The 22,503-nt window shown below is 44.2% G+C and overlaps 1 protein-coding gene across 13 annotated transcripts in view; it reads right to left on the reverse strand.

Moving 5' to 3' along the window:
- The window catches only part of KMT2C (lysine methyltransferase 2C), a 195,648-nt gene that overhangs the window by 157,358 nt on the left and 15,787 nt on the right, over window positions 1-22,503 (reverse strand). The window contains exon 1 of one of the 13 annotated variants that reach the window (XM_082753713.1): window positions 20,774-20,797. The exons of 11 other annotated variants lie outside the window; for them this stretch is intronic. The gene's annotated coding sequence lies outside the window, so the exon portion shown is untranslated. Of the gene's footprint in view, window positions 1-19,734; window positions 19,985-20,773; window positions 20,798-22,503 lie in introns of those variants that run through there. One more of the 13 variants, XM_082753712.1, reaches the window with a different exon arrangement.

The raw sequence follows: 22,503 nt of genomic DNA on the forward strand, positions 1-22,503 counted from the left end.
TTTTGTCTCAAATCTCTTTTACTAATGGTTCTTAAACTAAGAGCAAGCACAGATCTTTCTGCCTGTAGGTTCCAACAGGCAACACCATCGGAGCATCGCCCTACTGCTTCCCCCACCGCCCACCAAAGCTTCAAGCTGGAGGGACCATGAGAGGGCTGGCAGTACCCAAAGTGCCCATACCCTGCTCCTACACAAGATGCTGACTTAAAACATGTTACGCAGAGTTTTGGTAATACTATCCAAACTAACTGATAGCCTGTAATATTGTCATTACCAATTTGAAATGTATTTAGACAAAAAAGCAACAGAAATGAATGTCATAAAGCCACAGACTTCACTCATCTGTTAGCACCCTTAGTGCTCCTTACAAAAAAAGCACTTTTTTTTAAGATAATGTCAACAGGTTATGAAATATTTCTCTTTTGGTAAGACTGTTATACCTAGGAAAGCCAAAAGAAAAAAAAAAAAAAAACACATCAACACCTCCACCACCAGCGAAGCCCACAAGATCTGGTCACTAATTAAAAATCCATTAAACCGTATTCAGACAGCTTGGAAAACCTCAGAATATCAAAATTAAACCTAAAAAGAAGATGGGTAATATAATCAGATGGGTGTCAGTATAAATTTATAATTCGCATGATATGTTTTTTTTTAAAAAAAAAAAAAAACACAACTGTTGTCAAACTAGAAGTAAATCCTAAAAGCCAGATCACGGAAGCTATTTTTATCCCAGAGTAAATAAAACTCCAAAAATACTACTGTGAAATATGAACAACAATGCAAGCAGCATAATAAGCATGCTCCGAAGCACAGTCACAACTAATAAAGTCTTTAAAAAGGTTTAAAAGCTTCTGTATAAACAGACGTATCAGTCTCTAGGGGCACGGATAAAGCAGAAACGCTGCATCTGCTGAACAAAACTGCCGATCACGTTTCTCAATAAAAATCCCTGAAGAAGATTCATCTGACCTGGAAACACGAATTTGCCTTCTGATAATTACAGACTAAGCCCAACTAATTGTAACGGAGAGCTTCTCATCTTCCGTTCAAGGGTTTGTTGAATCTCATCATCTTGTTTGGGGCAGTATTTCGCTGCACACCAATGTCCTCAGAATTTCACCCTGTATTTGAGCCCACTAAGAGCCACGTTGAGCTTTCTCTGGTTTTGATCCATGCTACTCTTCTGCCAGCTAGGAAAACATAAATTCGCAATATTTAAAATAAAATTAAACGCCGTCACCAAAAAGGTTATTCCTTACATTTCTTAATGAAAAATTTTGGGGAAAAAAAGGTAATAAATGGCCGTGTTTCCCAGCACTTGCTGCTGGGTCTCCTACTTGATCTTCTCGGCGCTGCCCAGTATCAGGTGAGGCTGGGCTGTGCCACGAGTGCTCGTGGCAGAACGATCCACGGCTCGCCCAACGTCACCCGATACAGGCCAGAGCTAGAAACAAAACTGTACCTGCGTCACCCGATAGCAGCAAGCAACCAGCGAACGTTGTTACAGCCACTACTACAATGGAAGTCATCCAAGAGGCCCAGCTGATAGCTCCAGGTCAAGTTCCTTTGAGGCCATCATTAGCCAAGGACACCCAAGCTGTAGGCTTACTCCATTTACTGTGTTATGCACTGTAAGTCCTCAAGTGCTGCCACTTATCTCCAGTTTTGCAGGTATCTTCAATTTAAACAGGTAAGAAACGTGTTTTTAAGTTAATATTCTTCAATTTAAACAGGTAAGAAACGTGTTTTTAAGTTAATATATTTTCCAAGATTTAGCCTCGGTATGGAGAAAATGCAAAACCACTCAAGATTCAGAGATGCTGACCTGAAGACAGGAGTAATTTCGAAAGAAATTTTGAGGATTAACACAGATTGAACGGGTAGCCAGCAGGACAAAGCCAGTTTGTATCAGGATCCATTCCTCGGGTGTTGAGGCAGCAGCAGCAGGGACAGAGGAGAGCAGGCAGTGAAGAACGAGAGGGAATCCAGCAGCGACGGTGTCTTTGGGTAGCAGGGCAAGCTGTGCTCTTCTAAAATGTTCCCAATTTACAGCCTGATTCACTTCCTAACTTTTTTCAGGAGCCACCGGAAAAATTGTAACGAAGGTAATCAGAAATGACACTGAAGTTGGTTTATCAGAGGCTTGTCTGTATATTTATTTAATTTTTTTTTCCTGAGGATAGGCCTTCTGGAATGACAGCTTCTTAGATATTTATACTTGTATTTCAACTGCCGTTTTACATATATACCCATATGCTTCTAATTAACATTTACAGCATGAAAACTCGATTCTACCCAGCAGACCACACAGCCTCAACAATCACCATGAGCCCTCCAGAAGTACTCCAGGTACCAAAAGCTGGCACGGGGACAGACGAACGCCTGCAGCCAGCCAGGGAGGTGACCCCGCCGAGGGAAGGGCACTGGGCTCGGGTTCTCTTACAGCACCCCACAGCATCCTCACAGAACAGGGGCTGGATCACAGTGTGGCCAATGCGTGATTTTCAGAAGCAAAACTTATTGTTTGTTGCAGTATTACTACTGCAGAATTGATTTTTTTTAATTTATTTTTGCACACTGAAATCTTCTTTAAAGTACCTGAAAGCCTACATGATGAGAGGAGAATTACACTCGAGGTGCTCTGATCCTCCAAGGCTTAGAAACCACTCTAATTTTGTAAAAGGCTCCATTTTAAAAGCATCTTCAACAACGTTTCATACCGTGCCCATGAAAAAGCTGCTAAAGGGCACTATGGGAACAGAAGGCCGATTGCTCGGACCTGCTGAACACGATGCCAGAAGCATTACCCATGCCAGTCCGGGATCTGTAAATCCCACTCCATGACCGCGATTGCTTGAAGCCCATCTTCCAAAAGGGCACCCCCTTCACCAGCCCCTTTGCAGTTTGTTTCCCTGTTAAGGATCGACGCTCATTTCCTAGGTGAATTTCTCCGGTTTCAGTTTTCCAATGCTTGCTCTTCTCCTACCTTTCCCTGTTACATCAGGGAACCCTCAAGTAGTTGGTATTTTTTCCAGCAGAGATGCTGCCATTGCCATCAAGCCAGTTCTTGGCTTTAGGGCTTGGACCCCCCACCATCCCAAAACCAAAACGCACTGAGCACCTTCAACTTTCTCACCAAAAGCAATCCTCCTTTCCACAGCCTTTGGTCCATCTCATGGATTTTAACCAACATTTCGGGCTTCTCATGGCTAGCAGAGGCCCAATAAACACAGCAGCAGCCAACCTCACCCACGCTACCAGCAGAGCTTCGGCGCAGAGCTGCGAGCACCCCGCACGCGGTTCCTTCTCCAAACCTCCCCTTCCTGGCTGCGGCCCCTCCAGGCACTTCCACCTGCTGCCAGCACTTTTGTGTTTAATTGCAATCAGTCAACCCAGATCACACTGCTGCTTCCTCCCCTCGCTCAGCCGCATCATCCCATGCACAGCACTCACCCGCAGGAATTATCATCATTTGCAGACCATAGTTCAAACTACTCCGAATATCAGATCGCATTGCTAGAGCGCCATCCAAAAAACCCAAAGCCGTGCCCTAAATTCCCAAGACAACAGACTACCCTGTCACTTAACTCAGCTCCTGTATGCTTTATTCTGACTAATTCAAGTAAATATTTTAAATCAGAATACGAAAGTTAGGTTCCAACACTCTTTACAAAAAATCCACATAAAGCTTGTGTTTATAGAAAACGGTGTGAAGGATCAGAAGACGCAGCATCTACACCAAAAGAAACTTCCTAAATTCATGTAGCAAGTAAAAAGATGAAAAGGAATGGAAGGAATTAAAAAGAAAAAAAAAATGCACAAAAAAACACCTAAGAGTTCATGACTCTGAAGACTGCACTGCATATATTTTCCAAAATAAAAATACAAAGTTAGAAGCCCTCAATTCCGCACGATTCTTCACTCTCCATACTTCACCACCAAGGCACAAGCAGTGCCCACCGCAGCACCACGAGGCTTGAAACTGAGCCCTCGGATCACACCAATTTCAGTGGGACCCGCGGGATCTCACCGTCACACAGGAGCGAGTAGCAGGTACTTCAATACACCTTGTGGCAGAATTAAATACTCTATTGAAATGATGAGATCAAAGAAAAAAAAAAAAAACACAATGAATTTATTGTTTCTTACAACTTTTTCGCTGTAAAATTCAACTCCAAGGTAGTAATTGGCAGGGACAGAATTATGTAGCAATTAGGGCATGACAGCAAAAGCAAACAAGAACTGAAAATGGGTTCGACACTTCTAGTAACAAGCAGGTAATTATCACAGCAGCTTGAAAGGGGCATAATCAACCAAACTGACATCATCCCTCCCACATAATAAAATGTGAAATCCCTTTACGTGCAGCACAGCTCTTACATGCAGCTGGTAAACGCTGCTAGTTGGGTCCCTGCGCCTGCGGAGCAGCCGAGGTTACAGTTGGGACAGTTCAGCAGTGGGTAGCATCCATTTCTTTATGGAGAATGACGACAATTATCACGTTTTGATCCATTCTGGAATACCAAGACTACCAGCAGAAAATAGCACTGCATGCAAATGTCTTTGCTTCTTCTAGGAACTTTGGAAACAAAGTTAGAGCGTACCAGCGAATGCTGTGCCTTAAGGGAAAAGTTACTGGTACACCACTGCCTGCAAGATGAAATAGGCTTAATTATAAAATAAAGTGATGAGTTTTAAGTATGTTTGAGTTCTACCTCCTAGATTTCCCCACAACTCCCTTTATTTAACCTTAGGTGCAATGTTAACTCCTGTCTCAGTTTCATTACCCCAGGGACATTTCCTCTGTCCCCATCAACACCGAGTCCAGCCCCGTCACCAACAGTCACGATTCACCACAATGCATTTGAGGCCATTAAAACACAAGCTGTAATGAAGCAAATAAATAAATTTGTTCGTCTGCTGTCCACTTTTAGCACGGCTTCACCGCCAGATTCCCACCCTCACCGGCGACGTGTTTTGCAAACCTGTCAGTCCCGAGCGAGCAGCGGCTGCGCTAGAGGCAGGCACAGCCACCTCCCTCTCTCCTCTTGCTGTATTTTCTGTATTCCCGAGCTACGTTCCTTGCCACGTTCTGGCTCCGTGTGTTGACAAATGCATTTACCTCGCTGCTGTCTGTCAATATCATTAGCTTGCTGTTTCCGCCTCCTTCCAGCTCATTAGCAGAATCCCGCACTAATCCTGCGGGCTGCCCGTTAACTATTTCTGCCCGGCGCCCAGCTCGCAGCCACGCTTCCCTCCTGGTTTCTTGGATACGAGCGATCCCAAACACACCGCAGCAGCGGCTGGGTTTGCATTGATTTTGCAAGTGAGATCTCCACAAAGCGTTTGCAGAGCCCCCGTACGTACCCGTTTGTAAACCGCGCCGCACGTACCCCGAGTAAAACACACGCGTTATTAGCATTTATTCCCTTAGTTTAAAGGCTACACAGATGATGTGCAGCACTAATACAACAGAAATTCTTTACACACCCGTTACCTCGGGCAATCTTTTAGGGGGTTTGTTTGTTTGCTTGTTGGGATTTGTTTGTTTTTACTGATTAGGCAGAGGGTTCTCAAAAAACGCCAAAATCTGGGCTACCAGATCTCAACTTTTCCAAGTTTCTGGCAGAATTACAATTATTATCATTCATCTCAGAATGGAAATGTGATGAGTCTGCAGCCTCACCGTGGCACTCCTCGAGGTGTGGAAAGTTTGGGTGACCGGGCGGTAAAGCAGCTGTAGGGCTAACAGAAGCCACGCGACTGCTGACTGCGTTACTAACAGGATGACGTTAATGCTATTCCAAACTTGTCTTTTTTTTTCATCGCATCTGAATCATTTTACATCTGAAACTACTTATAGAGGTTAAAAGCCTATCAAGAATCCTATTAACTAGAAAAATATGAGAAAAAGGGCAAGTTTACTGATTTAAAACCATACCCTGTAAAGGAAAATGAAACATTCACTTCTAAGCTAAAAAAAAAAAAAAAAAAAAAAAAAACCAACAAAAACAAAGTCTAAAAGAAAGGAAAATAGGAAATAGGAAAAATAATCAAAACCCCTTTATTATTAAGCCAATTATCATTGGTGAAACTTCTTCTTAGAAGCTTTGCTTCTGTGAACATGATGATTTCACTACAAGGATCTACAAGCACAGGAAACAGCTGTGTGTGTACATAACTCTCCAAAAAGCTAGGACTGGCCCCAAACAAACCAACAGGGCACCTGCACTGAGGCAATGGCCAAATCTTCCCCTGAAGAACCAGGTAAACTGCACATCCCCTTTACTAAGAGAGGTTATGGAGTAAGAAAGGAGCTCCAAAGACGTGCTAAGAGAGAACAGAAAGGAGCAGCTGCAGTCAGAGGTGGCTGCCCAAGTGGTGCTGCCAACACAGCTCCCAAACCGTGCCCTCAGGTGCCCCGCACACATCAAGCTCACGGGCAAGTAAAGTACCAGGGAGCAGGGTGGTGGATGCTATTTCCTAACTGGAAGAGGTGAGGTGGGAAGCCCCCAGTAATGCACGTGGTTTTTCTTCTATGCGTGTGGATCCTAGAATAAAGGTGACGTGCTTTCCTGCATGCCCCTAAGGGGAACTTTCTTCATCTGAGCAGCCGGGAAGGGTGGCTCGGTGAAGGAAGCGGGCTGTTTTGAAGCAGGGCTCCTCCCTGCAAGAGCCTTGAGAGGGTGCAAGGCAAACATACCTTTTTTTGGTGTTGCTATTAACTTCTCTAAACACAGACACACCCCAGGACCTTATTTTTTTTTTATACCTAATCCTATGGGCTCGTTTGCAGACAGGTTGAGGATTTGCCTCCTCCAAAAGTGAAATCAAAAGCTGAAGTTTAGCTTACCTTGGAAAACAAAAACAAAGCAGGGCTTCAGTCACTAGACACACCCCATATCAGCATACTCCAGCATTTAATTGCAGAATACCATTACGCTGGTAACTCACAGCAGAAGAACTACAGCTTAAAATAACACTACTAATAAAAAATAATAGGTAAAAGCGCGCTACCATTAAAAGAAGTCATTGCTCAGCAATGCCACTGGACTAAATCTAAGTTTAAATAAAAGCCATCACCAAGCATCAACTTTATTACCCAGTGTTTCACTTCCAAATCCAAGAGCTGTTTAAATGCTTAGCCTCGGATGCACACAAAAATGAACACGCCAACGAAAGTGAGGCTGAGAGTTTGCCTCAAAGCTATCACACTTGCAGGTGTAGTGCTGAATAATTAACCTGTGCTTTTTTTGAGGACTACCTGAAAGCCCCTCTGTCATTTATGCTTTCTGTTACCAGCATTATTTTGAGAAACGAGATGAAAACTGTATAAAATTCTGAATTATTATAAGAACATTATTTTTTCCTGGATCAAAACCTACAAATCCTGAACGCTTCATGAGCTCTTCTGAAGAATTTCTTTTTTTTTTTTTTTTCAAGTTTCGTTGGCCAAAAACTTACTATTCAGGTTTCACAAAATTTTAAAAATGCTACATGTAATATTTCATCACTACTGTAAGGTTAAAAAGAACTGCAATCAATAGCTTTGATTTCTGAAATTACAGCCCGCATTATAAAACGCCCTGCTGGAGAACAAATCAAGGGTGGAGAGGACTGAGGAGTTTCATATATTCCTAGAAATCTCAGACAAAAGTAAGCGTCCTGTCCTATTCCACCAGCTCCAAAATTCGATCTCTTCGTGTAACATTAAAGTTACACTAACAAGGTTTCACATCATCAGGAAAAATCATAGGCAAAACACAATGGTGGACCTATCTTAAACACAAATAAATGTTTCTGCTTCTTTTTATCAAGCAGCTGCTCTCAGGGAGGATGGCAACTACGAATTCTCCTAACACAACAAATAAAGAGATTTTTCTTACGTGCAAGATACTCATTTCTTAGGAGACACAACAGAAAGCACCAAGGCCAACCAGTCCCTCTACATGACAACTGTATCAAAAGAAACTGTACTTAAAAATAAGCACGCCTCTGATGAGCAGCTACGACAGGTTTCGAACAGTTCAATAAAGCCAGGTGAGTTTTGGTGTTCTCCTACAGCCAGATTTTTAATACTTGCACGGAAGCAAAGGAGTCATTTCTGCAGATCTAGGAACAGAGTCAAGCTCTTATTACACACTTCTAAAAACAAATTCATAAACATATATAAAAGAAGTACGTCTGAAGTCACAAGTATAATCCTAAGAAACAAATAGCCAAAAAGCTACTTAGAAATTGGCATCCCATTACTTGGGAAGATCTAAGAATACCAAAATATTTTTAATATGATAATATAAAGTCAAGAATTAAGCTACATTAGGAAACCTTCCCCCTAAATCCGAGTTAGTCCAGCACTTTTTAAAGCACAGTTTCATGACAAAAATGCTTTTTTTTTGTGTAGCAGAGACATACAAAAGGGTTCTTAGGGATGCCAACCACTTTCAGAACTCTCCAGTGATGACTCATCCTGTTATGTATACAAAGCTCTCATTAAAAAAAAAAAATAGTTGGCATCATTACAGACCCTCAGTTAGCAATCTTCGACTTACTGTTATTTCTTGCACAAAGTCTTCCAAACGCACCGCAACCAAGTATTCTGGTATGCTAATTTTGGGGAGGAAAACATGCAAATGAACTGGAGCGGCCTTTCTTATACAAAGAGTTTCTACTCTACTTCACAAAGTGCTCCAAGATGGAGATGGCCTCTAATAAAATTTCCAGCTGAACAGAAATCCTTTGTTGCTCCGTGTCAGTTCCTTGCCAGTTGCGCTGATCAACCTAGTTTGTCAAAGCAAGAAAAATAAGTCATGGAAAATAAGCCTTGACGAGCCCAATGAAAAGAATCACATTTTAAAAAAAATAAATAAATAAACAAACAAAAAAGTACCACCCCTAACCCAGCCCCTAAAAAATACCCTAAAATCTTTTTCTGGCCATCTCCTTAGACACACTGATGTCTCACAGTAAGATAAAACCACCACAGAGGTACAAGTAATTGTCATGAACTGTGTTACCATACTAACTCGTGTTTGCCAATAAGAAAGCTTTTTTTTTTTTTCTTAAATATATTTTCTTTGAAATGCGTGGGTCCCTGTGGGTCCCTCCCAACCCGGACAGTCTCTGACCATCCAGCTGTAAGCAGAAGCTGGCCATACGCAGCCCCAGGTCACACCAACAGCGGAGCCTTCAGGTTAAAATAACATTCCCCTTTTGAAATCCACCTCAAGATTTGCTTCACAGAGGCAGCTCGTCTGGAGACAGCCACCCTCCCACACTACTGCTGCCAAACTGAGCCGAAGGAGCAAGGTACGAACGCTTCCCTTTATTTCCAATCGCTTTAGCCACTCACTTCCCTGGTAATTGAGCTCCTGGTGTCGATCCTTTTCTAACCATGGCCATACATGCACAAGAAGCTAGCGTCGGTGCCAGCTCTGCAATTTCTCTTTCCCACTAGGGACACTTCCAGCATCTCAGATGTTTTCAGAGCAGACGTCTCCCCCACCGCTGCCACACAGACATTTGATGTTATTTTTCTAGAAACGCCTCTTACCCACAGTAACTACAAGTGCCAAATCTATTCCAACGTGCCAAAAGAAAAGCCAGCACTAAGAACTTTTACAGCATCTTCCATCCCTTCTTCTACAACATCCTGATTTGAAAACACTCTTTCTTTGCCCAAATTGCACCAACACAAGGACTCAACTGTCTCTCTTGCTGATCTTATGTTGAATCTACCTGTGCTTGCATCAAGTTTAAGCTTTGCACAGTTGCTGTCAAAGCCACAAATTAAACTTCTGGATTCGTGCTATGAAACTTTGAGCTTGAAGCATATCAAAAAATAAGCCTGAAGAACCACCCAGCTTTTTCTCCTTCCAGGCGAGATGACAAGGCTCGTCTTCGAAAGCATAACGAAACCCTTTTGATTCTGTTCATTTAGTTGTAGGTTTTTGTTATTCTCTCGTTATTTACATAGTACCATAGGTGGTCATGGCAAATTACCAACACAATTTAGGCTGGCTCTCTACTGCAAGATCAGCTTATTAATTAAATGGAACAAAAAAAAAAAGACAACAGCCTTTGGTAGTTAAAAAGAAGAGGTAGAGGATAACAGGAGACACCCGCTGTCAACACCGGTGTTTCATATTTGTCCTCAGACGACTACGTTTCAAATGAAAGCAGAACCCATTCCCATTCAATCAGCAGTCAATGGAAGGGAAGGGATGAATAACGGACCCGTGCTGAAGGACGAGCGTCCCCAGCGCAGGCTGGAACAAGGCTGCGGTTTGGGTGGCGAACAATCAGGCTCAGAAACCAGACGGGCATTTCACAACACACGGCGCAAAGGGGACGGGTGGGCCATCCCGAAACGCGGGCTGGGCCCCACTCAGGGAACAAAAGGGGATGCTTTAATCGTATTTTAACGAGCATTTGCGTGTGACCTGGTCTGTTAGATCTGATCTGTCACCGCACTGAGGCTTTTTAGAGATCTGCAAATCCAGAGCCATCAGCAGCATCAGGCATAAAATCTGAACTCACCGATAGCCAGTTCTATCGGGAAACTTAATAAGGAGAATAATTAAGCCTGCTCACGCCATCTATGACCGGTTCATCATCCAGATACAAACACCACGACACTAAAAGAATGAAGCAAAACCTAGGCTATGTAATATGGACGTCTCACATCAGAAAACAAGACCCAACGAAACAATTCACTGCCTGAAGGACCACAACAGAGCTTGCAAACAGTCCAAACTCCCAAATACTTTTGGAGCCCAGAACACCTTCAAAAAGCAGCCCCGTTCACCACACACACAATTTGTCCTCTCAACTTTCCACCATGATTTTTTTCAGTTTAAAACTTCACTGATCTGACCCGGAGCTCTCTTGGCAGCTCTTAAGATGACCTGGTCTGCTTTTCCCACATGAGCATCCTCCTGCACCTTGGTAATTAAAATCACAGATCACATCGAAAAGGTGAAAAAAGAATCTGTGCCAGAAAGGCAGACACTGTCTCTTCTAACACGTTAAATGGCCTTGGTGCACGTCGATAGAAATTTCAGAAAAATCCCAAGTAAAAGGTGGTGGTTCTTCACACAATGTGAATTTAATCTGTGGTGTCCCATGCTCAGCATTGGTGAAAGCCTGCGTGGTCAAGGAGAGGCTGGATACATTGAAGTGAAATCCTTAATACTTCACAAATTTAGCACAAAGATACTTTCCTTGATTCCAGATCCCACAGTTCTTCCCCAGCTTTCAGTGCTTCAGGGCAATGCGACTACAGGATTTCCTCATTTTCCTTCCTAGGCACCTGCTCTGCACCGCTGCAGGAAATAGGACGAAGGGACATTCAGATCCCTGAGCTGGCCCAGCTCGCAGATCTGGCCACCGTGACACAGATGATTTCTGCATATTATCTTACAGACTCTGAACCAAGAGCTGGCACGGCAAAGGTCATCTTGTTGCCCAAATTACTTTGGCACCTGAAGACTGATCAGCAACACTAACCTTCATTTACAGCCTCCGGTGGTTTATAAAATTTTCATTTCTTTCAAAGGCTTGTTCATTATTTCCATCATCCACAGACTCTTAAGAGAGTCTCAGAGAATCAGCTCTGCCTGGGAGGTGGCAAGGGGCAAGAAAAGTAAAGAAAATGTCCGAGCACCCCATACACCTTCACGGGCAGTAGGTGGTTTCTTAGAGTCTTTGTCCGAATCATACCAAAAAAAACATTGCCAGTGCCATTTACACCCTTCATCAGATGGTCATCACCACCACCACACAACTCAAAACCAGCAGGTTTCAGGTCATAGTCATGCTTTTCTACAAGATGCTTTCATAGTCAAAAAAAAAAAAAAAAAAAAAAAAAAGCAACTAGTTTGCTTCTACTTAAGCAACACCAAGCTCTTCTTGCAGCTCAGGGGATTCTCCCAAGACACAATTCTTTGCAGAGCCTCAGAAATAACCTAAACATCATGTGTCAGGTCACTGAACAAAGTCAGGTGGCACTTTGCTGCGATCTTCAGATTTGAAGCAATACCCAGTTCTAGCATACCAGCACTCGTAACCTTACTCTTTGTAGAGTACTCATTTTTTGCTACCTGTAGTCAGTTAGAAGACAACAGCGGGGTATTTGTAGGTGTTTATTTTGCTCTCCCCAACCTTGATCGAGTAAAATCGTCAAGTGACAAACAAGCTCCTGGACAACAAAGCTCTTATTTAAATACTACACAGATACCATAATCTTCAGTGCTAACACTGGGAACCAATCTGAGAAGACAGGTAAACATTACTTGTAAAGAGGGCTGAGGGAAAGCTCCTGAGATGGTTGCCTCCTGGGGAAAAGAGTGAGAGGCAATTTATTACCTGTGGAAGACAAAGGGATGAGTTTTAGGGCAGGGGTGCTGAGAAAATATTAGGAATATCATTCTGTTTTAGGCTCGTGACTGGTTAAAGTCATGAATTTCAGGTCCCAAGCTCATCTCTTTGATGAAATTTGTCACACATCTTTGACTGCCAGAACCAAAGAGTTAAGGATGGAGCTTTATGAGAAAAGAGCTACGTGTTCACTGCCTGCATGCAAGCTCATCCTCATACACAGAGTTGCTTAATCTTGTCCATCTACTTTCCACGAGGACATATGGTGGATGTCCATGAGGAGATCTGGTAAAGAACAACGTGTGTACTGTACCACAGGATCCTATGATCCTGGTGATTCTGTCTCACAATGCATTACCGGGGTAGCCATGAAGCTCTGCTGGCAAACACTGCTGCTCAGGAGCAATCTGGTGTAGGGTGGTCTGGAGAGAGCTTGCTTGTGATGAGTTTAGCAGCCTTAAGAAGCTGTTGGAAGCATGGAGAGGAGATTCCAGGAGAGATTATTTCAAGATATGTCTTCTGCCAGTATAGTTTGCAACCATTTAAAAAAGGTTTTGTAAATCGGTTGCGGACTGCAGATGCAGAAGGTGCTTTCTGTGATGTGAAGTGATTCTGGAGCAGTCAGACGCTTTGTGAAAAAAGCACTACGTATTTCCTTCCACGTGCCCAAAAGCTCATCCATTTTACTGAGTCACAACAGTTTTACGTAAGCTGCAATCACTCCCCATGATCCTTGCTTCTCTTCTAGCCTTAATAGACATAACAGCTCTACCACTACTCTTTTTTGCCCATAACTTTACCGCTACAACACATCCTTCAAATTCCTTGTAAATAAATTTCAAGCTCTGTCTGCTCGTGCCATGGAACAGTCAAAATGATTACCCTACGAGTGGCTGAGGAGATCATAACCATCACGGGGTTTCTACTACAAGAGAGATCTTCAGAACCTTCCTCAGAAAAGGCCTCCTAGTCTTCACATTTGAGTCTATGTCACTCATCAGGGAAGCCAACCAAGCAGCACTTCTTTCTCTATTTTCTGGCCTGAAAAGAAAATTATGGCACAGAACACGGAAAAAAAGTGCAAGGATAGTAATATGTGGAATCCTACACGCCAAACTATTCATCCGTACATTGCTCTAATAAATTTTAAACACATAATATCAGTACTTATGACACTTCTCTGCATTAGATGAATCTGTATACCAACTGCAGGCCAGGTCTCAGAGGCCTGAGATATGTTCCTAGCTCAGACAAACACAACCGAACAGGCCCAGGTCTCGCTGAGCGACCCAGACATGCCCTTCATTTTTTCTTCTCTACACACAACAGGCTTGTGATTCTTGTCAGGATCTATGTTGACAAAAAATAGCCTCACATTTGCTTGAAATCTGAAGAATAAAAAACTATGCTGCTGTATCTGGTTTATTTTTTTCTAAAGTATCCTGTTCTCCACACTATTTTGTCACATGTAGTAGCAATCAGTTGGCATTATTCAAAATAATACACACCGAAGGGACTAGACTGTAAGATTCCTACTCATACTGATGAGCATTTACTCACGATTATTTTACTTCAATGGAAAAAAAAATATTCTGTTGACATGAGTTGTGTTTGAAAGAGAATTCTGCACCTTACAGAATACCCTATCGTCCTGATTAATAATGAAATGAATCCATACTGCACTTATTCACTGTCAGTTCCTTATTTAGAGGTCCAGTGGCATCAATATTGAAGTCTCCTGTGGTATGGGTGAAGTTGTCAACAGCAGAAGTTGAAGATTAGGCAGATTAGGAGTAAACTGAACAAACATCCAGGCCTGGTTCCATACAAACTGGCCATAATCAGTGATCACAAGAGCTGCCTTCCCCTCAAGGTCCTTCCTCCCGGGTGTCACCACAGGAAACAGCAGCAAGCAAGCAAGCACTGGGGATGGCAGCAGATGTCACATCTGGAAATGGCAATTCCTGGCTGCCCACCACACGTCACAGATGCTGACTTTCCGGTAACGTAGTAAACAGAAGTCAAACGATTGCAAAATATCCCCCAGAGAGGCAAGAGAATCGCCCAAAATAGTGGTTATTCACCAATCCGGCACGAGGCTTCCAAAACTTTCTATGGAAAAGTGTCATAACCACCTCGTGTAAGTGAACAACTGCCAGCAGGATAATTTAATACCTGTGTGCGTTTCTGAAAAATGGAAGATCATTTACAAATCATTTACAAAACTTCTCACAGTTGAACATTCTACATCACTCCAGATGGCTCTGACTACCTAAAAATAAATAGACCAATAAAAACATTTCACATTTTGTTGGCTAATACGTAAGCTAAACAAATACATGTATACAGTAAACAAATATACTCCCCTCCCCAGACCAGTTTTAAGAACTTGTTTATACAAGACTGTACCCTGCTTGGTCTGCATGAACCACTTTAGAAGTTTTCCAGGCTTCCTCATCATCACGCTCTTCTTCTAAGAACCAGACTTGGAATTGTAACAGTTGCTACTTGTGGAGCTGCATAACGCTGCCTTTACATTGTTCTCAAAACTGGTTCCTTTAAATAAAAATCTTTGCTTCGTTTAACCAGGGAAAAGAACAGAAGATGACAAGGGAGGAACAGAAGGGAAAAGCTGGTTAAATGCTCTTGAAAAGAAAGACTATTCACAGACGAGAAACTGCACCAAGATGGATTAAGGTGAAAGAAAAAGACTGAAGGCTATGCTCCTCACCCTCAATCCCCCGTCTGTCCTAAAGATTACGTGCCTGTAACTCTGGATCCCCCTTTTTTGATCACTGCAAACCCAGGATTCTACCAAAAGCACCCTACCCTGCTTTTGTATCCATTCCTACGTGGGATCAGCCTTCCAGGAAAATATTGTAAGGCCAAAATGAAACTCTTCAAATGGGAACAATCAGTTTCAAAGTGTACTCACTGTTCAGCCCAGACCTCCATTTGATGACAGCTCTCAACACTGACTGACAGCTTCTGCCATGACTGTGACCCACCCTTTTGGCCACAGCACAGTGACAACACCTAGCACACCATCTACTTCTTGGCCTAGATCAAGTAACTCTTGAAATGGTAACAAAATATTCCAGACACATCACCCTCCTTGACCACCGTCAGCATCTTCTTGCTTGTTCAACTTGTCCTTGCTCATTATCTTCATTCTCAGTGGTGCTCCAGAAGTGTACTGCCAAAATCCCCTGACCCACGAAGCACAAGGTGACCAAAGGAAAGCTCCAACCTTCAGCCCTTCTCCCAGCTCCAAACACAAAGTCCTCACACATGCCCATCCAACACATCCCTTCCATGCTTTTTGTGCTGCCGACTGCATCATGCCCCCAGGCTTGGAAAAAGCCTTCAAATTCTATCAAATCTGAGATCCTTATAGGAAAGTAGATTTCTGCAGATCTAGGAGCATAAATAACAACTCCACTTGAGGTTTTCTGAATTTTGGACAAAAAAAACATAGCTCCCATTCCGGCTGGCATGATCCCATCTCCAACAGATCCCTTACAGAATGATTATTCCACAACTGATGATTCCACTTCAGAGTTTGTCACATTTTTCTCTGTGCCATCTGATGTTAAACACTACCAGGGGCAATGGGATGGGTGAGATCCCATAAGCTGTTAGGAGCAGAAGGCTAACCAGGAACACGCCATCGTAACCCGCTCTCACGTGCGCCACTCGCTGAACAAAAGCCTTCCACGTTATCTGCATTTTGGGCACGAAAATTAACAATAACGATGAAAAAGGAGAAGAAAAAAAGGGAAAGAGAGATCTGGAGTACCAAGAACATGGAAGTGCTTTTCGGCTGAAGGCGTTCAGTTCCATCTAAAAGCCGGCGCTGCAGCAGAATTACACCCAAGGACTGCAAGCCCTGACCAAAATAAACAAACACACACACAAGCGCGCTCTTCTTCCAAGCCCTCACCTTCTCCCAGCACCTAATTAAGTAATATTGCTTAAGTATTTACCTTTCAACACTTGGGAACGAGGATGAGGACAGGGCTCCAAGCATCCAACGTGAAATATTTTATTTTCTGGATTACAAAAGCACCACCAGCACCAACTACATTCACCGTGCAACATTTCCGCAGCGAATTCAGTCACCAGTGAGCCTTCAGCACCGAGACAGACAGAATGATAATGTACTATGACTAACTTTTAACAGATCTTATGGAGGAGTCAAATATCCTCCATATGTGCAATATCATCTACACTTATGCCTGGCATTGCACCTCAGCTCGGAGATGAAAATAAATCCTAGCAAGGCAATATATAATTACGATCTGTTTTTTCAAAACCCAAGCTATTTTCAAGAGGAAAAACTCTAACTGTGACGTTTTCCCACCCATTTTGATGAGCATTCGTAATCTAAGATGTTAAATGTTTGGGAAAAAAACCTGTAAAGATCCCTCAAGGTAAAGACGTTTGTTTGCCGAACACATTCCACATCCGAATACAAAGACTTGAACACCCCTAAAAAGCCCTCCCCTATCATCAATACAACGCTGCTGTTTCTCTTACACCACTTCACCAAATTTCTGTGACGTTTCCTGGTTCACCTAAGCTATCCCCGTGACACAGCAAATGCCAGGAATTACACGGAGACATCCGATACCTGCGATACCACAGCCCAGGACACCGCCAGGAAAGCAGAAGATGCCAAAAGGATTTCAGAGAGGAAAGGCAGAATTATAGGAGCCTAGCTGAAGGCCTACTGTCAACTCGTTTTTAAAGCTCTCTCTGAAAACACATTACACACTAAAGTTTCCAGAAGCCTCAGTAATTACTAAAATTGGAACAGTCCAAATAAAGTGAAAAGAATTTCTCTTTCAGCTTTTAGAGTGTTTAGAGCATGCTTTCTGATGGCACTCCGCAGTCAGTTTTCCCTTCATTTTTGAAGGGTGAATATTTTATACTGAAATTGTGTATAAAGAACATGCTACTCCACACCGAGTGTTTTCTACCAACACACAAAGACCAGGAAAGCGGAGTTGCACAGCCATAAGAACTGAGAGCAGAGCTGGTAGAAGAATATTTCCAACATTTTTAAAGAGCTGACTAAATTTCAGGCTGGAAACACAGATGCTGAGTGGCCCTTTTAGCCTGAAACAAAATCAGCAATCGATATATGGCCTCTTTTCATTTCTGCCCAGCCATTTACCTTTAAGAGATCGTCATCTGCAGGCAAGTCCAATGAACAATCGCATTAAGAAAGCCTGCATGATGCAACCAATTTTTACTGGCAAGATATGTCAGTGACAATAATGCCACCCCCTGCTTTCCCCCCGAAAAACTCTCAGCGAACATTTCTGCCAAGATTGTGAGGGTGTTTCTGCTTGGGAAAGAATAGTACAGGGAAAAGGATGTAAGTCAACCAAGTACGCAGCCTGACAAAGTAACAATACCAAATTTCAGCAAGAATTCATTAAAAAAAAAAGTTTTGGCCCTCAGGACTCTTTGATGGGATATAAACAGACTATTACTTATCACTTTGCATCAAACAGATAAATGTCTCTGTAAAACAGCTTACAAAGACAACCTACAAGTGAGGAAAGCAATGAGAAAGTACAGATACTGAAGCACCAAGCATCTTATCAAAAGTAAGGGTATTTACAAGCAAGTAGTAAAGGAGGCATACACCAAATACTTTAAAATGAAACGCACAGTAGTCATTAGCTAGATTAATGAATGGTTCCCATAGATGCAGCTAATCACATTAGCACTAATAAAAGTGTATCTTGTCTGTCGCCTCTGTTTGCCTTACAAGTAGCTGGTTAAAATATCTGCACTTCGCAGTCTGGAGGCTGCAGCTTCTTCCATAGCAAGCACGTTTTATTGTGCAGGGACATCAACCCAACATCCTAACACCGTGACAATGTGCAGAAAGTACAAAAACCCTACGTGTAAGCTACAGCTCAGTAAGGCTGTTCAGTTCAATACACGGTATTTTATATAATCACTGGGAATCTTTAAATGTCTGCCTAGTTGCTTCAGTTTTGCAAGAGGAGTATTAACCCACTGCTGCTTTTCGTCTTCAGATGCAAAAAAAAAATAATCAAGTATTCATACTTATCTTCAGTTTTTTCGAAAACTGTAACTACGCCAAATAATATCCTTCCAGAAAACAGTAAAGATAAACAATAAAACTGTACCAACTCGTGAACGATTTTCAATTATGTAATGAAGCTGGCTACAGCATTAACTAGTGATTCACTAGTGAACAGCTCATGTTTAGTATCCGGAGCAGACACACCACTGAAATAGTTTTTAGGGAAAATATAAAACACTGTGCAAATTCACTGGCTAATAATTTGAAAGTATAAGCTTGGATTTTTCATTTTTTAATGAGCATGCTACAAAGTAATCTCATTAAAAAAAGCGACAGCTAGGCTTTCATTTTGTCCACATCCAAAGGAAAAAAAAGAAAAAAGAATACTTTTCTTTTTCCTTTAGTTTGCATCAAGTTTGCTGAAGCCAGCCAGTTACATAACACTTACTTTGACTTATGACCTATTTGCTGGCTGTTCCTACAAAAATCATCACAATATGATGGTCTGCACATCCATTATGTGCCAGGAACGTATTTTAAGAAGTGGTTTTTATTGTTGTTTTTTGTTGTTGTTGTTTGTAAGTTTAGATCTGCCGATAAAGGCAGCCGGGAAAGTCATCTGGCATTACCATAGCCCAGCGATGCCCTGAAATCACACAAAATTAATATGGCACGGGGCACTTCGAAATATTGAAGAAAATTTCACCCTATCGCATTTTCCATCGCTCCAAGAATTCACACCAGGAAATGAAAGCAGTCAAAAAAAAAAAAAGAAGAAAAAAAAGGGGGGGGATTAAAAAAAAAAAAAAAAAAAAAAAAAAAAGAGTTGTGCTATAGGTAACCATATAAAGTCATAAATTTAAGGGAGTGTTTGGGGGTGCCGGGTTCACCCCAAGCAGCGCAGGGCCCTCCAGCAAACCCAGCCGGGCTTTTTTGTTTGTTGTCCTCCCCCTCCCCCTAGCTTTTAATGGTCGAGGATTATCTAGTGACCGTGTAACTTGAACCTACATGTACAGATCTCTGTTCGGGAGGGGGCCGGGGGTGGCTTTGGGGTTTTATTTCCCCCCCCCGGTTTCACCCCACCAAGCAGGCGGTGAGGGAAGGGGGGGGGGGGGCTGGGGCCAAGTTGGCAGCCGGGCTCTGCGGGTCTCCCCCCGCCCCAAAACGCCGTCTCCCGGCGGCATTACAGCCCCGGGTGCCTTGTGAGCCAAGCCCCGTGCCTGCCCGTCCCTTTTCTCCCCCTTTTTTAACACAAAGAAGTTGCCGGCGCCGAGCCCTTTACTCACCCCGGGCGAATCGCGCACCATAACCCGGCCCTCGGCAAGCGCCTCACGGAGCCCCTCAGGCGAACGGCGGGGTTGGCATGGGTGCCCGAGGGGCTGCTCCGGGGGGAGAAGTTCTCGTCAGGATGGGTGCCAGAGGGGGTTGAGCACCGGGGGAAGCAGCACCGAGGGGATTCAGCACCGGGGGACCCCGGCCATGCTCCCCTTACCGCTGCCCCGGGGTGGGGAAGGGAAGGGAAGGGGGGGGGGGGGGGAGAGGCGGGCGGCGCCGCGGGGAGCGCCTCACAACTTGGCCTCCTCCGGGAGCCTCCCCGAGGAGGAGGAGGAGGGCGAAGAGGAGGAGGAGGAGGGGAAGGAGGGGGAAGGGAGGGGAGGGAAAATAAAAAAAAAAAAAAAAAAAAAACTAGAGAAAGTAGATCCGACGCAGCCGGGCGCCGCCAATGTGCGGAGCGGAGCCGCGGAGAGGAGCCGGGGCTGCCTGCGCCACAGCCCGAGCAGCGCCCCCGGCGGAGGCTCCCGGAGCTGGGGCCCCTCGCCAGGCTCCCCCCCGGGGCTGGAGCCGAAAGGGGAGCCCCCCCTTGGGTGTTATCAGCCCCCTTGGGTGTTATCAGCACCCCTGGGTGTTATTAGCCCCCCCCCCCCCCCCCGGTGCCCGCCTGCCTGCTGAGGAGGCGCCCGAGGCGCCCCCCGGCCCCGCTGTGCTGAGGGAGCCGCTCGAAACGCCGCGGTGCGAGCACAGGGAGAGGCTTTTTTTTCCCCTTCTTCTTCCTCTTTTCACGCTGTTCTGACTTGAAACGCTTCTCCAGACAGATCTGAAGCGGGCTGGCCACGAAAGTAAAGCTTGATGAACGTCCACCTAAACACGGCTCTTCCTTACCCCCCCCCCCCCCCCCAAATGGCCCCTGCCATTTTTTTTTTATTTTTTTTTTCCCTTCCACAGACCTCGGCGAGCAAAACAAGCCCAGAAATCATTATGCAACTCTCGTTCCGCTCCCACTGACGGCCACTCGCAAACCCCTCGCCTTGCCAAACCCGCTCCTACCTTTGTTCAGCTCCCCTCGGCGCTGGACTCGAGCAGCTGCTGGGCGCTGCTTTGGCTCTGGCCGTCTCGGGTAAGTTTGCTTCAAATTTGTTTAAGGAGCAGGACGGCGGCACGACAGCACTACCCTGACTTATCTAACAACAAAAATAACTCTAGGGGTACGTCTGTTTTCTCGCTGATCTGACTTTGGTTGGGGTTTTGAGCCCATTCTGTTCTGTTACACTGAGCTGCAACATCCGCAGGCAGGGGCAGCCTTCCTCTGTGGGCACCAAAGCCGTCCCGTCCTGTCTTCCCTTATTAGTCCTGTCGAGATGAATTCTCACTAAACGCACTTAGAAATAATAAAAAAAGACCATTTCAGCTCTGTGGCTGAACAAAACAAACCCAAAGCCTGCACTCACCCAGCGAGACCTGCCCCGGCACTCCTATCGCTCCATTTCCAACGAAACGCTCTGCAGGTGCCTGGCCTACAGGAAAGTTTTTATCAAACCTATTCCCCAGAGATTAAGATAAAATTTTAAAAGGAAAGCACTCGCATTAAAAAAAAATGAGGAAAAAAAAACCTGCATGTGTTTACTCTACAAGTCACTATTGTACAACAGCCTTGTGCCCTGTTTGTACGGGTACAGCCATCAAGCCACCCCTGGCAGCACATCTCCAGAAATGACACGTGTCAGCTCTCTCTGCTGCAACAAGAAGGTTCAATGTGTTAGTCTGAGCGGTAAATGTCCGTATTTTATTCTGTTTTAAGGGTCAGGTAGTTTGGTTCAACCACCAAGTGGTGAGTGGCTAACCTGCTCCCACTCCACCACGAGCCCGCTCCCTGTAGCGCTGAGAGTCCTCTCGGTTTAATCAGGACGAGCCCCTGTCGGACACAGATCGCTCTAAGTTCAAGCACTTCTCTCTCCAGTCACGTTGAGATTAACTAAAATAAACTACCCTGAAACCTCTTCACTCCCAACAGTGGGCAGAAGCTGTGCATTTCCCAAATCATATTAAATAAAACAAGTCGCCATGTCTACACAGAACAGCCAAGCGAGGTTAAGCACCAACGCCAGCCATCCCCTAATAATTTATATGAACTTCTCCTAGGACACAGGTGCAGTACCTCACTCCCGAGATGACACCACCTGCATCTTGACGTGCCCTAAGTTCACATTCAAACTGTTTGTGCTGCTGGAGCTGAAGTTTATCAACGTTTTCAAACATGGTAGTCTGTAGAAAAGCGCATGTTTTAACATTTACCTGATAGGAACGTCAGCACAAAGGAGGCAAGTCGCAATTTAATAACAGCTGGTTAAAGTAATAACAACAAATCCCTCCCAGTACTTTTCCCTACCATTCCCGCAGCCCAAGCTAGCAGGTACGAAGTTATATTAGCTGGGGCCTGGTTCTTCCTGAGAGCTTCAAACGCCAAGCTGCATTTCATCCCGCATTGAAGACGTGAGATTTGGATCTTTTACTGTAAAAAGCACATTAATTGATATAAAAATCTTGGGTCGAAACCGTAATTTTTGGTACAATGGAATTAGACGTGATCCAACGGCAGCCGTGCTGACTCATCACTACCTGGCCATACAAACCAGCCCTGCGTTGCCTTCCGTAGGATTGTACAGAGAGCTAAAGGCAGAGCTCGGGGTAGGGTTTCGCATTTGGCAGCGCTTCTAATTGAAGCTGATCCCACCCCGTGGCCCTTTATCCCAGCCTCCAAACCGTGGCGGCTCGGCTGC

The sequence above is a fragment of the Aythya marila genome, assembly GCF_965140915.1.
Source record: "Aythya marila genome assembly, chromosome: 2".
Taxonomy (NCBI): Eukaryota; Metazoa; Chordata; class Aves; order Anseriformes; family Anatidae; genus Aythya; species Aythya marila.